Consider the following 15777-nt stretch of genomic DNA (forward strand, 5'->3'; position numbering starts at 1 on the left):
CCCTGACTACAATCTTTAGTTACATGGTGAAACTGTGACGGAGCGGATCACATGAGTGACTGACTCCGCCATGGACAGCCGACACACACACGCACACACAGTCACACACCAAGCATTTCCTGCTCTCTATAAAAAGAAACCATGCAATGTATTATTTATTGTGTATTTGTTAATTTGTTAAATGATTATGTTAAGAGGTGGTTAACCTGTTTATGTTTGGGTCGAATTGTTATATTGAAATGTGGTTTGTAGTATAATTGTTGTCACCTGTTGACGGTAAGCCTGGTGGGAGGGGCTACGGGTTAATAAGGGACGGGGTTGGCCCTGGAAGGGGAACTCGGGGAATGTTGCACAGAAGGCAACAGCTGGGACGTGTTCGAGAGATCGTTGCAGAGAAGGCAACAGCTGAACACGTTTACTCTCCGGGAGTGATGGACGGTCTGATTTGGACGTTTATTTTGTTTTGTTTAAGTTGTGCTGGTTCGTTATTTTTATGTTTTGCTGCTGTTATTAAAGTTTTGGAGCTTAACCCAACCGACTACGCCAGTGTTTTGAACGGAGAAATAGAGCCCCGTCACAGAAACGTTATGCTGCTTGTACTAATTAGACTTATCATATAAACCATATAATAGGATGTATTCATTATCTTTACTTATGTCTTTTCAGCAGCGCCATCTCTAAAGGCCCTGACACACCAAGCAGTCACCAGAGGACTAGCCGACGCTGAAGTCGGCTGTTGCCTGGCCGTGTTCTCCTGCGTTTTGGCCATGTGTCGCACGGGAACACACCGCACCGACTTCAGTGCATGAGTGGCAATAACTCTCCTTACCAGCAGGCGGCGGTAGTGTGTATTCGTCATTCAAAAGAGGCAACAACCGGAAGACAGAGAAGAAGAAGAGTATCTTTTCTCCGTAATATCATACAGAGCTGGCCTCTCCTGGATCAAGGTGATGAGCAGGTCTTTGTTTGCATCATTCCAGATCGCCATGATGAGATGAAAATGAATAGCAGTCTGTGTGTGCCTTCTTAAATCGTTTGTTTACGTCCCTCACTTCCGCTTCGCTTCTCATGCACTGATTTGCTAGCTGAACAGCCAATCAGAGTGATTATTTGGTCCGCCATGCATCGGGTCTGGCAGTCCAAATAAGGCGTGTCACGGTCGACGGTGCGGGACACACCAACCTGACTACGGCGCCGCGAATGCCCGACAGCCTCTGACGGCCTCTGACTCCCAAAATCGGGTTGGTGTGTCAGGGCCTTTAAACGGCGATACAGTCACTACCCATCATTTACATTTCACCGTGACATGGACAAAAATGTAACGTCAGCTTACCTTATAGCACGAATCCAGACTCTCCTTTGGAAAACATTGGCCGGGAAACGATAGAACGAGCACGTTTCATGCAAAGACCTGTGGCTGCAACCCGGAGCAAAGCAACAAACCATTGCGTAGCTAACTAGTAGCGCTAGCTTTAGCTAACGTTAGCTAACGAAACGAACTGCCGAGTAAAATTGGAAAACACTGGTAATTAATTATTCTATAATTTGTAAAACTACGGTGTTAAAAATGACAATTTCAAAAATACAGATTCTAATGGTCAGATATAGATATACAGATACTAAAGATAGGCAGGTACTTGCTTTCAAGCAGAACACAGGGGAAAACAAACTTAGCGGGAGTGTTTACGTGTTCGGCTTAATGACGTACAACGGCCTCGACAATTTCTGTAGTCCTATTCAGCCACTCGGTAACAACCATCGTTTTTCAGACACGTAAACTCTTCAAAAATCACCAGTGGGGTCACTGCTGATGTATTTAATGTCGTAGAACAAAACGTGATTTATCTCTTAAATGTGTGTCAACCACATACCTTATTTCGAGCTATTTTCCAAAACCCTATGGAGAAAATGCATTGCTTTTTGACGAAGGAACCGGAAGTGCTAAAAATGGGACGTAGGGATACCCAGTAGCCACGCCCAGAGCTATGGCCGCACCCTCTGCCAGCCTTTCACGAAACAAAAGGCTTGTTTGAGACAAGCGAGACCTGCACAGTTGCGATCAACGTCTTGCTAGTGCGTTGCATGATGGTTAGTCAGCCGACTTGCTCTGTAGGCTCGCCCACATGAGACGTTGAAATCTCGCGGGACAAAGGCGCCCGCAGCCTTGAGAGCGAGGCGCGGCGAGGCGGCGCAGTTCCTCCCCACGGGCTGCGGAAGCGAAATGCTTGATGGGAAACGACTCGCTGGTATCTCGAGCTGAGCGCTCATTGGTGGTTTTTACCCCGTGCTGCTGATGAAACTCTCCCATTGGCTCGGCAAAAGTTTGTTGTTGTTTTGCGTCAGTTTTACGTCGCCACATCCATTCCCATTTTTCATCATTGTTCCATAATGTTTATCATCATGAAATTAATATCTATATATTTTATACTATACTTGCACTGCATACCGTTTTCATACTTTATATATCTTAGCATATTCATACACACTGTTCATACTGCTCACAGGCTGATATCTAGTGTATTCATACCCCTCACGGTTTATTCATCATTCAATTCATTCTATATTTTATTCTGTCTATTGTTTACATTACTTTTCACTTTACTGCTTGTTGCACCTGGTTAGAAGCTAAACTGCATTTCATTGTCTCAGTACCTGTAATATGTGCAATAACAATAAGTAGTAGTAGTAGTAGTAGTAGAACCTTTATTTATCCAGGAAAATCAATTAAGAACAAATTCTTATTTACAATGATGACCTGACAGGAGGCAAAGGCTTCCTGAGGGGATGGGGTGTGGGAGGGAAAAAAATAAAAAGACAGACTCCGGGCACTACAGAACCCAGGAGACAACACAAACACATAGAGCAAAGATGACAGGCATAGCAGTTGAACATATAAAAACTCTAAAACAATATTTCTGTGGTTCAATCAGTCATTAAAATCAGCATCAGGCAAAGCAGCTACATGTACATAAAGTTGAATCTAATCTTGAGCAGGAACAAATGTATTTACTGAGTATATCTGACATTAACGATTAAACACATTTGTGCATTCTTTATAAATGCAAACCGAGTCAAGCCGACTCCGGAGGTGGCGGTATGCACCTTAAAGTTGTTTGCAATCCGCCAAAAAACCGTGAGAAGAAGAAGCCGACTCCGAGCTGTCCGACTTCAGGCGAGCTTTTTGAGACCTCCCCCGGCTGCGATTGGCTATTCTCGTCTACTTTCGAGGCGAGCAGCAACTCGTCTCAAACAAGCCTAAAGCTTCCAAAAACCTTTCAGCGATTCATGCCGGATATGTACAGCGTAGGGCACTGAAGAACGATGCTGTTCCTACTTTGTTTGGACCAGCAGGAGATTCGGGTACACAACCTGTTGTACAATTCATTGTTGTTTGTGTATTTATGATGTTTAAAACAAACAAGGCATCTACCACGACTGTTTAAATGGGTAAACGTTTTTCGGACTGCTAAGTTGGGATCGCGGAGAAATGCTCTCCGCAGACCCATTCTCACAGCGTTATAAACATTTTTCTTACTCAATATCAAGCCACACTTATTGTTTTTACTTCGGCTGTGAGTGTTTGTGTGTGCTCAGGATGAGTTTCGCTTGTTCTTGCTGTATCTGTATCGCCGACATGGAAGCCCTGTCTGCTCCTTACAGCAGCTCCTCACTGCTCGTGCTCATGAGCAGCTGCACGTCGCTTGACCAATCAGAGCACACTGGGCTCACAGGGAGGGGGGGCAGGAGCTCAAACAAGCCGTTTAGGACAGAGTAACTACCGGTGAATACACATACTTTACAGAGATGCTGTATGAGAAACCAATGTGATTTTAGTATACCTCAACAATGGAATCGGAAAGTCCAATCTAAAGATAATATAGAAAAACTTTATTGAAATAATGTGCTGTTGTAACCTCCATACATGTGAAACATTTCCTAATATACTTTTAGTTTTCATGTTTTACAGTTGTTATGCAAAGCTGTTCACATTTCTAAAGAAAACATCAGGACAGAAAACGCTGTGTACTTGACAATCCATGCCAACAGCAATTTTGCTGTTTCCCACTGATATGCATGTTCGACTTAAAACAGTATGATGGGAAAGCAATTACAAACAAAGGTTTCTTCCCCTTTCTTTGTTTTGTTCTTGCAAGGACATTTGGACCCTGCATGGTGCTGAAAACAGCCCGTATACACACACGTGCACACACCAGGCACACAGTGCTGCAGCTGGAGACCACTGGCCATGGACACGCTGACATTGCCTTAAGCCGTTCCCTACCTTTTCTTTTTTTGTTTATTTATGCTTATTTTGAAAATTAGCATCCACACACACACATTCATGTAAAAAACCAGGGCTTATACCCAGAAAACTGGATTTTTACTGACATCTCAGAGAAGACCGCAAAACTTACTCAGTATGACAAAAGTATTGTCATACTGAAGCTAAGGGAAAGTAAAAAAACTGACCGTAGAACACTTTTAAATTAAATTAATTTATCTGATTTACTATGCAGACCACATCTAAACACCTTTTAACATTTCTGTTTGTGTGTCATGTCAGCACTTACACATGTTGCTGCCTCAACTGTCAGCAGCCTGGAAAAAAAGGAAGTGCTGAAAGAAAACGGATAGCTTTGGAATGTAAATAGGTATGAAGACTGGTGACTGGAAGTATCATTCACAAACCACCAAGTTAAATAATGTTTTCTGAATGACAGACAAACGGTAAAATTAGAGTAACTACGTGCAGGTACATTTGGGTGTGTTTCACCATGTTATGTACTGAGGTTCAGGATATAGCATTGCTGTGGTTGTAGTTTGTCAATCAACGGAAAGTTTGAATATATATATTTGCTTTGTATATTATGAAGAGAAACCCTCACAGTTGATGGTAAAGTAAATGTCTGTTCTTATACCCACTGTCCTGTAACTTGTAATAGTGATGGTCATTGATTAGTTGATATTGATACTGTGCTTGTAATATAAATCACTAGTTGTAATAGCTCACTCTTCTGTGGGTTATTTGAGTCATTTTGATTTAATATATTTTTTTCAATCATTATTTCCCTTGCATCAAACATTAAAAATACATTTCCATTGCTTTGGCCGATGTCATAAATATATAAAATGTTTGAGCCAGCAGCTACTGTAATTTGTCTGTGTGCAGTCGTGTGCATGCATTTGTATTCTTGTCTTTCTGCATTAGATTTATAGCATGGCATCAGAGGTCCTGATTATGCTTCTACCTCCGGTTGTTACATAATGAATGTTTCACACACACGCACACTCAGAGGAAGTAATCCTCTCAGCCACATTAAAGCTTGTGTCCTGTTAGAGCTTCGTCACATGGGGCTAATATTTGTTTGGTGAAATCGACGCTAAACTCAGAAAAGACTGGATACTTCCAAGTGCACCAGATAACTGTCTTCAAACAAGACGCTGGAGTTTATTTGTATTCTTGACTCATATTGACTAACCTCAAATCATCCTAAGGGAAAGAAGCAGTTCTCCCTTCCCTTTCACTATTGAGTCTATTTAGTTTACTATCGAGAAGTTTCAGGGTAGCATTTGCTCGTGTCATGAATTTAATCTTAACACGCCTTACATCATACATGAACACACCATTTTTAAAGTGGGGGGAAATAAATGGACCCCAGGATTATAATACATACCACAGGTGTACTAATCCAGGGGCCTCATTTATAAATGGTGCGGACGCTCAAAAGATGGCATAGGCCACAAAAAAAAAACTTGACGGGAAAATGTGTGGTCCTCCACGCAAACTCTGACCCATGCATACGCACTAAGCACAAAAACGGGAGAGACGAGAAACTGCGACACCGTTGGTAGAAGGAAGAATGGAGAGAAATATGTGAAAATAATACCATAAATAGAATGTTACCTCTCATATATATCAGTGTTTCCCCTAGGTTTACTGCTTTGATGCATCAGTGTTTCTTAGGGTCTAAAACACTAAACTCACAACTTCAAATGAAAGCGTTTAGTTTATTTAATAAAAGAGCACATGTTCAATGTGAAAAGTGACAGTAGATATAGATTAGTTGCAATGTGGTGCTATATATATATATTTTTTAAACACCTTGAATTTCAGGGGGGACGCTGGGCTCCGTTGGCGGTGCGCAGCATCCCTCCAAGAGACTGGTAGGGGAAACACTGTTTATCACAAAAAGTCCTCCAACTCATACGACCAAATATGCCGATTGTTCAGGCCCAATTATTACGACCAAATATGTCGTTTGTTCAAGCGCTTAATATGTCCTGCTCCCGTTGAATGCAAACGTTACAGATGATCGTTTATTCACAAATAACCCTCTCTGTAAAATCCTAAATTGTAGGATAATTTGGCCATTAAAACGCTTTTTGATTAGATTTCTAGCGAGAAGTGCTACGAATGGGTGAAGCAGGTAGGACTCAAATGCAGAATAGCGAAAAACGAGCTTTATTAAATAATAAAGCTGTGGCAAAAAACAAGGCAGAATCCAAAATATCCAAAGCAGCACAAGGAACACAGACCGTGGAATAACATGGAGGGGAAACAATGAACCGACATGGAACACAGGGGAAGACTAGACTAAATACACAGAAGGGTAATCACAGAACAAGACACAGCTGGGCAGGGGAGGAGAAACACAAGGACAACAGGTGAACACAATCTGGTAATCAGGGAGGGAAACAGACAGAAAGCAGACAGGCAGGAAACGGGGGTGAACACTTTACACAATAAAACCCAAAGACAAGAAAAACACCAACACAGACAAAACGATAGTTACGGCTGTAACTACGGTTCTATGAGTCCCGGATGACCGCCAGAGGCGGTACTTTAGCACTGGATATGTCCATCGCGCGCATGCGCAGCTCGGGTACCAATAACAACAAAGTCACCCGTGACCCACGTGACACCGGCTATATCAGCCGGTATTGTCAGAGGATCTGTTCCCCGAATCTTCTCGCGAGCACACAAGAATTCTGAGTGACAGGGAACTCTGGCGGTCATCCGGGACTCATAGAACCGTAGTTACAGCCGTACCTATCGTTCTATTTCGTCCCTACTGACCGCCAGAGGCGGTGCTTTAGCACTGGATGACCTATACCAACAATGTCATGAAGAATCCAAGCCCTTGCTCACCACTGGAAGCAGCGGAGCTCGGCAAAAGGACCACGCCCAAAGAATGGGGAGTGGCGACATTGACCTGATGACAACTGGAGAATGTGCCAGAAGACGCCCACGACGCCGCGGCGCAGATGGTCTCCAGGGGCACCCCTCTCAGGGCATCCCAATATGTTGAGATGCTCCTTGTAGAGTGGCATCTCAGCCTGGTGGCAGGGGGCGGCCACTGGCCCCGTAAGCCTGTGAGATGGTATCGACAACCCAGTGGGGAAGCCACTGGTTAGAGGGCCTAACCTCCTTTAGTGCCGCCAGGGCAAACTCAAGAGTTGCTCCTCCTGCCGTATACAGGCAGTAGCCTTGATATACGCCCTTTGGGCACCCCCCGGGCACAGCAACTTCGATGTGCCGTACTCCTGAATGTCAAAGCGTGCCAGCTGGGCAAGCTGATTGAAGTGAGTTTGTGGAAGGACCCCGGGCGGGAATGCCACATTTGCCAGGCAACGCCTGAGAGTCTCACCTCGGGCATGTATTGTTTATGGAGAGGACATGCAACTCCCCGACTCACTTCCCTGAGGCTATGGCAAGCAGAAATGCTGCCTTTGTGGGCAGCCACCTAAGCCCCACCTGGGCCAGGGGCTCGAAGGGAGGAGGTGATGGGGCATCCGGCAGCAAGGGCAGGTCCCAAGCCGGAGCCCTCGGGGTGCAAGGGGGCCGATGCCGTAAAGCCCCTCTCATAAAGAGGGACACCGACCTGTGGCACCCCGCCGTGGCGCCGTCGACCCGAACATGTTGGGCAGAATCACAGCCACATAAATTCAGAGTGGAGTGAGAACGTCCACTATCTAGAAGGGACTGTTGTCTAAGCAACAATGTACATGCTGTCCCCAAGGAACACGCACATTCTTGCCCCCCAGTTGGGGTAGAAAGTGCGTGAGTGCAAGCTGCCCGGCCCGAAGCTCTAGCACGTTGACCCGGCGCGCACTCTGCTGGGCAGACCACTGACCCTGAACGGTCCTTCCCTGCCGCACTGCACCCCACCCTGAGAGACATGCACCTATGGTGATGGTCTCCTGGCGGGATGGGATGGCGCCCATGGGCACGCCTACCAGAGATAGGCCCTGCCCCTCCAGCGTGACGGAGAGTGGAGCAATGCTGCGACACCCTGACTTCACTGTGCCTGTGCCACTTGGCGTCCAAGTGAAGGCTGTTCAGCCACATCTGCATGGGGCACAACGACAGCGGGCCTAAGGGCCCAGCGGCCGAGGCAGCTGCCAGTCTGCCCAAGGGCCGGAGGAACTGAATATAAGGCACCCTCTTGCCCGGCCCACGTGGAAGTAGGCATCCCTCGGTTGGGAACCACTCCACCTGTGCGTATGCAGTAGTCAGCATATAGAATGGCAGCACCTTCAGGAATCTGTTGATTCCTCTGAGGTCCAAGATCGGGCGAAATCCGCCGACTTTCTTGCTCACGAGAAAGTATGCCGAGTAGAACCCCCTGGCTAAGCAGAGGGTCTTACTGGGTTGATTGCGTCCTTGGACAAAAGGACGGACAACTCTTGGCCCAGAGGTAGGGCCCCTGCCGGATCGCTGACGACTGTCAATTAGACCCAGCCGAAGGCTAGGGGCCGGAGCTGCGGTCCGTACCCCTGGGTTAAGGTGAAAACCACCCAAGGGACGGAAGTACAGACTGCCCAGAAACTGAGCTGCTGCTGGGAAAGCAGCCGCCGACCACCCCCGGGATTTCAGAGCCCAGCCCCCCGGACCCTGGAGCCTCTTGGGGGGTTCCGGTAAGGCTCTGGGGCACGAGGCCGCCTGGAAGGCGGGCGACATGGGGCACGAAAGTCATTGGGAGGCGGTTGAGTGGGCCGCTAAGACCTCTGCAGACCACCCCTGTAATCCAACGGCTGAGTGCAGCTGCTAGAGCGGCCCCTGGGCCTGCTGGGAGTGGGCACAGGTCTGCGAGGACCCGAGTGCTGCTGCCTGGTCTGCCTAGCTTGGGCGGCACACTCCAGTGCCTCCAGGGCAGCTGATCTAAACAGCTCCCCTGGCTCGACTGGTACGCGACGGAGGACTCTCCGTCAACCGGAGGAGGTGCGTCAGCCGAAGGAGGGGCGCCAACCGAAGGAGGCGCCTCTTGGCCCTTCAGCCCAGGCTGAAGGGCCAAGAGGCGACTTCATCATGCCCCTATCGGCAGCTAGCCGATCCCCTTTAGAGGACAGCCTATTTCTAGTCCTATTGGGGGGAGCACACAAAGCCATCGCTCCCTCTAGTCGCCGGGAACGGCCGAATTGATCTGGAGGAGTACGTGACAAGGAGAGGTGTCTGTTGGCTGCTGCCAGACGTTCCACCTCAGTGATTCGAGCCACTCTGAGCACCCGAGGCATGCAGCTACAGCTCATGCAGGCGTTTACCGTGAGAACCTCCCTCAGATGCTCGAATTTCGTCCCCACTGACCGCCAGAAGCGACCGAGACAGGAGGGGCAGCGGTCGTGGCCGTCCTCGGGCTCAAGAGAAACCCTAAAGGCGCTACATGAATGAACCATTCTGTAGGTAGCCAGATGCAGCGTAGCCGGGAGCGGGTGCGGGAACACAGCCTTCACCAGCTACCTGCTTAATGGAAAGAGTAGAGCGTTGCTGCTACTCGCCGAACAGAAGAGGGATGTAATTACACCCACGTTACGGCAGAGGGAGCGGGAGCGAGATCACTGCCTTCACCTAGCTGGATTAGTAAATAAGGCAGTTTACTAAGAGCGGGGGCGAAAACACTGCCTTCACTGGCTGAGCTAGAGGCGAGTGCCAGATGCAGCGTAACCGGGAGCGGGTGCGGGAACACAGCCTTCACCAGCTACCTGCTTAACGGAACCAGGCAGTTTAGCGTCTACCAGGAGCGGGGGCGAGAACACTGCCTTCACTGGTCGAGTTAGAGACGAATGCCAGATGCAGCGTAACCGGGAGCGGGTGCGGGAACACAGCCTTCACCAGCTACCTGCTTAACAGAAAAAACAAGGCGGTTTGGCGTCTACCAGGAGCGGGGGCGAGAACTGCCTTCACTGGTTGAGTTAGAGACGAATGCCAGATGCAGTGTAACCGGGAGCGGGAACACAGCCTTCACCGGCTACCTGCTTAACGGAGAAACAAGGCAGTTCCGCGTCTACCAGGAGCGGGGGCGAGAACACTGCCTTCACTGGTCGAGTTAGAGACGAATGCCAGATGCAGTGTAACCGGGAGCGGGTGCGGGAACACAGCCTTCACCGGCTACCTGCTTAACGGAAAAACGAGGCCGTTTGGCGTCTACCAGGAGTGGGGGCGAGAACTGCCTTCACTGGTTAAGTTAGAGTCGAACGCCAGATGCAGTGTAACCGGGAGCGGGAACACAGCCTTCACCGGCTACCTGCTGAACGGGAAGAGTAGAGCGGTGCTACTACTCGCCGAACAGAAAAAGGGATGTAGCTACATCCGCATTACCGGTAGAGGGAGCGGGAGCGAGAGCACTGCCTTCACCTAGCTGGGTAAAATAAAGAAGCTAACAGTATACGCAAGACGTTAGCCGAGCGGCTGCTGCTAACGATCAAGCGAGATCAAGTCAAATAACACACATGTTTAAGACCAGATAACTAGCTTCTAAAGAATAGAATAGCACAGAGCCGTAGTTACAGCAGTAACCATGGCCAGGGCTCACACGGCATCTAACCGTAGTTACAGTAGTAACTATGGCCAGTACTTACACGGCTTAGAACCGTAGTTACAGTCGTAACTCTGGCCAGTACTTGCACGGCTTGGATACTTACACAGCATAGAGCCGTAGTTACAGTAGTAACTCTGGCCAGTACTTGCACGGCTTGGATACTTACACAGCATAGAGCCGTAGTTACAGTAGTTACTCTGGCCAGTACTTGCACGGCTTGGAACCGTAGTTACAGTAGTAACTATGGCCAGTACTTACATGGTTTAGCACCGTAGTTACAGTAGTAACTATGGCCAGTACTTACACAGCATAGAGCCGTAGTTACGGTATTGCCTATGGCCAGTACGTGCACGGCTTGGAACCGTAGTTACAGTAGTAACTATGGCCAGTACTTACGGCTTAACCCCGTAGTTACAGTATTAACTATGGCCAGTACTTACACAGCTTGGAACCGTAGTTACAGTAGTAATTATGGCCAGTACTTACGGTTTAGAACCTTAGTTACAATAGTAACTGTGGCCGGTGCCTAAAAGTGTCAGCCAACGGCTGCCCACTAGACAATATAATATTGGGAGGATGAAATCCTCCTTAATGGCCATACATGCAGAGCACACGGCACACACAGTGAAGATTGTTCTCTGCATATCGTCCTAGTGCTAGGAGTCTAGTACTAGGAGCAGTAAATACCACGATATAGCGCTACTGCAACCATACCATGCGTTTACCGGGAGCAGCAGCGAGAGCACTGCCCTCACCGGCTGAGTTAAATAATGAAGCTTAACCGTACATGCAAGGTGTTAGCCAAGCGGCTGCTGCTAACAATCAAGCAACAAAGTCAGAACACAATGTTAAGACCAGATAATTAGCTTCTAAGAAGAGAACAGCCCGCATAGAACCGTGTCTGGTTACAGTAGTAACCGCACATGCCGAGCACACAGCACCCGCCGTGAAGATGTTCTCTGCATATCATCCTAGTGCTAGGAGTCTAGTACTAGGAGCAGTAATACAACGAACTAGCGCTACTGCAATCAAACCCTATGCTACAGGGAGCGGGAGCACTGCCCTGAGTTAATAGTTAAGCTCAACAGCAAGGTGTTAGCCAAGCGGCTGCTGCTAACAATCAAGCGACCAAGTCAGAACACAAATGTTAAGACCAGATAATAGCTTCTAGAAAATAGAAAGTACTTACCTTACTTTCTGCATCTAAACGAAAAACGGGTTTAAAATATGACACTCTTGGCTTTCCATACTAAATCGAATGAGGGACGCAGCCAAAGCTGGGACTCAAATGCTAATGATAGCTCGGGCACAACGCCACAAGCAGAACTTTCAAAAGAGCATAAGGGCAGCTTTATGGGAGAGGAAGCGGGAACACTGTCGTCACCAGAAAGTCTAAGCCACAAACAATAAGACGGTCATCAGGACAACTTGGTCGGTCAGTAGGGACGAAATATAGAACTACAAACGTGACATAACATGAGAATCGTGATAGAATCGTGACAGAAACCCCCCCTCAAGGGACGGATCCCAGACGTCCCAAAAAAAAAAAAAAAAAAGTCCAGCAGGGTGGGTGGAGGGGGACCGGAGGGAGGACACATAACTAGGGCCAATAAAGGGTGGGTGGAGGGGGTCTGGAGGACGGGTCTCGGGCGGACGGCCCGGGGGAAAGGCAGAGACCAAGGAGGAGGTCTCGGGCGGAAAGCCCGGGGGCAAGGCAGAGACCAAGGACGGGGTCTCGGGCGGAAGGCCCAGGGGCAAGGCAGAGACCAAGGACGGGGTCTCGGGCGGAAGGCCCGGGGGCAAGGCAAAGTTCAAAAAGGGGCGAAGGCCACAGCGGGCAAACTCAGGGGGCCGTGCATGAGGGCAAAAGCAGCGGCAGGAAGAGTCAGGGGGCCGGGCCCGAGGACGAAGACTGCGGCTCTCAGGGGGCCGGGCTCGAGGGCGAAGACCAGACAGCTCCGGAGGCCGGGCAGGACCCGGTGTCGGCCGAACAGGAACCGGAGCCAGTGGGACAGGCTTCGGCAGGATCCCCCACGGAAGAGGACCAGTAGTTGGCAGGACCCCCGGTGAGACAGGTGATGGTGGGGCCTCCAACGGAACAGGACAAGGGGTTGGCAGGACCCCCGGCAGAAGAGTTGTCGGCAGGACCCCCAGAGGAACAGGACATAGGGTTGGCAGGACCCCCGGCAGAAGAGTAGTTGGCAGGACCCCCGGCAGGAGAGTAGTCGGCGGGACCTCCAACGGGATGGGACAAGGAGCTGGCAGGACCCCCGGCAGGAGAGCAGACGGCGGGACCTCCAACGGGACGGGACAAAGGGTTGGCAGGACCCCCGGCAGGAGAGTAGTCGGCGGGGCCTCCAACGGCACAGGACATAGAATTGGCAGGACCCCCGGCAGGAGAGTAGACGGCGGGACCTCCAACGAGACAGGACAAGAAGCTGGCAGGACCCCCGGCAGGAGAGTAGACGGCGGGACCTCCAACGGGACAGACATACGATTGGTAGGACCCCCGGCAGAGGAGTAGTCGACGGGGCCTCCAACGGGACAGGACATGGAGTTGGCAGGACCCCCAGCGGAACCTCCAACAGACCAGGACATTGGGTAGGGACTTGAGACGTGACTCGAGAGGGGAACTAGAGATGGAACTCCAGAGGGGACTAGAGGAGAGACTAGAGGAGGAACAAGAGGAGGGACTAGAGGAGGAACAAGAGGAGGGAACTCGAGAGGGGACTTGAGAGGGGAACTAGAGAGGGGACTCGAGGAGGGACTAGAGAGGGGACTAGAGGAGGGACTAGAGGAGGGACCTCGAGAGGGAACTGGAGAGGGGACTCGAGAAGTGACTAGAGGAGGGACTAGAGATGGGACTAGGGAATTGACTAGAGGCGGGACTTGAGTATGGACTAGAGATGGAACTCGAGAGGGAACTGGAGATGGGACTAGAGAAGGGACTGTCCTACTAGGGCATTGCGTTCCAAGAATGCAGGGTTGTTGGTTGTTCCTAGAATCTCTAAAAGTACAATGGGAGCCAGAGCCTTTTCTTATCAAGCTCCACATTTGTGGAATCAGCTTCCAGTTTGTGTTCGGGCGGCAGACACCCTATCCGTTTTTAAGAGTGCGCTTAAGACCTTCCTTTTTGATAAAGCTTATAGTTAGGGCTGATTAGATTCAGCCCCTAGTTTTGCTGATATAGGCTTAGTTTGTCGGGGGACATCTTACTTCTTCCTTCTCGCTGTCTATACCTGTGTACTCTCATGTTCCGATTAACCCAGCTTCCCCAAATGTCTTTCTTTTTGGTGTCTATATACGCTGGGATCCGGAGTCATGGATGATCCTGCGGTCCTGTGTCCTGGATCGCGAGCGCTGGATCTTGAGTCGTGGCTATGGTCCTGGATGGATATCCTCGTGGATTCATCTTCCTATTACACACATGCATTTCCAAACATTTGGACTACCTATCTTGCAAATGTATTATCTTTTCAATTTACACACGGCATCTATTGCACGTCTGTCCGTCCTGGGAGAGGGATCCCTCCTCTGTTGCTCTCCCTGAGGTTTCTCCCATTTTTCCCTTTAAACTGGGTTTTCTTTGGAAGTTTTTCCTTGTACGATGTGAGGGTCTAAGGACAGAGGGTGTCGTATTGTCATACTGATATTCTGTACACACTGTGAAGACCACTGAGACAAATGTAACATTTGTGATATTGGGCTATATAAATAAACATTGATTGATTGATTGATTGATAGAGAAGGGACTCGGGAAGGGACTTGGGAAGGGACTAGAGAAGTGACTAGTAGGTGCAACAATGTACCTCGCTTGCCACATTCATGCCAGCATAAGTCTCTGTGTTTATTGTCCATCTTGGATTTTGTAACAGGGGTCATGTAAGCTCAATTGAGAATTTTGAACTGTATGATCCTGCATCTTACACATTTAGAAGAGAACATAGCTGACCTCCAAATGGATTTCCATTGCAAAGCAGACAGAGAGATATTCAAGGCATGCTCCCAGGACAGTTGGACAGGAGAATAGGTATTCGGGGCAGCCCTAGATAATAATTTATAAATGTTAGAGACCACACCGGATGATATGATTGCTTTCTTGAGGCGCTGGTCCTCTTCCATACATGAAGCAGGCATGGCTCCCTCCTTACATTTTGTACTAATAATAGATGCTAGTTGTGCATATGATAGAAAAGATGAGTCTGAGAGGCCATACTGATTTTTGAGTGGTTGAAATGGAAGGGTTTGGTCTCTATATAATAATAATAATAATATATCAATTTTATATAGCGCTTTTGATATCTGTCCAATTGTAGTAATACAAGCCCTCTGCCAGATATTATTACTTAAGGTTCCTCCTCCTGCAGAAAGACAGGGGTTACTCCAAATGGGGCAAGATGGCAAAGAGAGCCCCTCTATGTTGAGTCTCCTGTGCAGTTGCTTTACAATAGAGCATGAAAAGCGGATGATGGTATTATCCATTGAGGGTGGTGGTTTTGGGCAGTACCACATTGATGCCAGAGATATGTTTTGGTTTACAGACATGATGGATTGCTCCAGCCATTGCCAACTGCCTACCGGAGAGGCACTTTTGTACGCCCACGATAATGGATACTTTGCATTGAAGGACAGATAATACTGGAATACATCTGGGACTCCCAAACCTCCCATTGATCTTGGAATGATCAACTTATTATGTGCGATTCTGGGTTTTTTATTATTCCAAAGGAACTGAGTGAATAGGGATTTGATATCTTTAAACCATTTTAGTGGGAATTCAAGAGGGATAGAGGAGATAATATGAGAAAGCCTTGGGAGAAAATTCATTTTCAAGGTTTCTGCTCTGCCCCATAGAGAAAGTGGTATGGCCATCCATCTGTTGATGTCCTCTTTAATGGACTGGAAAATAGCAGGGCCGTTAAGGCTAAAGATTTTAGAGATAGGAGAGACGATGTTAATT

Source organism: Pseudochaenichthys georgianus, chromosome 11 (assembly GCF_902827115.2).
Source record: "Pseudochaenichthys georgianus chromosome 11, fPseGeo1.2, whole genome shotgun sequence".
NCBI lineage: Eukaryota > Metazoa > Chordata > Actinopteri > Perciformes > Channichthyidae > Pseudochaenichthys > Pseudochaenichthys georgianus.